Below are 862 nucleotides of genomic sequence, written 5' to 3'. Positions count from 1 at the left end.
AATCGTATTAAGTATCCATGTGTATTTCTTGATTTTTCCCAGATTCTGAAGGTAGGAGGATGAGAACTCAGTCTGAGAACATTAAGTACAAGCTGCCTTTAGAAATGAATAGATAGTAACGCAGATGTGGCTTCCCATAACTTACATCTGTTTTAGTTTTAGGAACTGTAGCGCACTTGAAATACACTCTAGGATAATTAAACAAAAAGACTGAAGTTAGCAGTTCTTGCGAAATATCTAACTCTAGTAATATCAAGTTAACCATGGAAGAATAATTCTTTGTAGTTGGCTCGTTGGTCTAGGGGTATGATTCTCGCTTAGGGTGCGAGAGGTCCCGGGTTCAAATCCCGGACGAGCCCTTTGTTATTATTTGTTTTAATTCGTAAATCCACCCTTTTTTTCTTCTATCCATATTTCTCCTTTCTACATTACGATTCCTTAGGTAATTGCTTTCAATAATGAATGCACCAAAACTTTTAAGGTCCCGTTTACTTTAACCTTAGGCAAGAAATGTCTATCTATATATGAAAAACTACAGTTAACAGTTTTCAAATGAAAAAGGGAAGAGAAAATCTTAAAATATAGGGCTCGTCCGGGATTTGAACCCGGGACCTCTCGCACCCGAAGCGAGAATCATACCCCTAGACCAACGAGCCACGTTGTATAATATCGTTTGAAAAAGATATTTATTAAGCTGTACTTCGTGCGTACATTTTGCTCTCAATACTATATGTATACTCTAGACTTAGCTTTTTTAACTTTATCGCAGTTACTCAAAAATGTGTAACATTCTGTACACGCTTCATATTATTTCAAGCGTGATGAAAAAAAAAAACCCTGACAGTGTCGCGCAGTTAGACGT

General features: G+C 36.9%; 2 non-coding genes across 2 annotated transcripts; one reads left to right on the top strand and one right to left on the bottom strand.

Annotated features, from left to right (window-relative positions):
• The first annotated feature begins 287 nt into the window (after positions 1 to 287).
• TRNAP-AGG lies at positions 288 to 359 on the top strand. The gene has a single exon. It is a non-coding gene; the product is annotated as a tRNA-Pro (tRNA).
• Positions 360 to 584: 225 nt separating this feature from the next.
• TRNAP-CGG lies at positions 585 to 656 on the bottom strand. Its single transcript has one exon. It is a non-coding gene; the product is annotated as a tRNA-Pro (tRNA).
• Between the last annotated feature and the right edge of the window lie 206 nt (positions 657 to 862).

This window comes from Protopterus annectens, chromosome 5.part1 (genome assembly GCF_019279795.1).
Source record: "Protopterus annectens isolate FY-2018-M chromosome 5.part1, PAN1.0, whole genome shotgun sequence".
In the NCBI taxonomy this organism is placed as follows: Eukaryota; Metazoa; Chordata; order Ceratodontiformes; family Protopteridae; genus Protopterus; species Protopterus annectens.
This window is presented reverse-complemented; position numbering and strand designations above follow the sequence as displayed.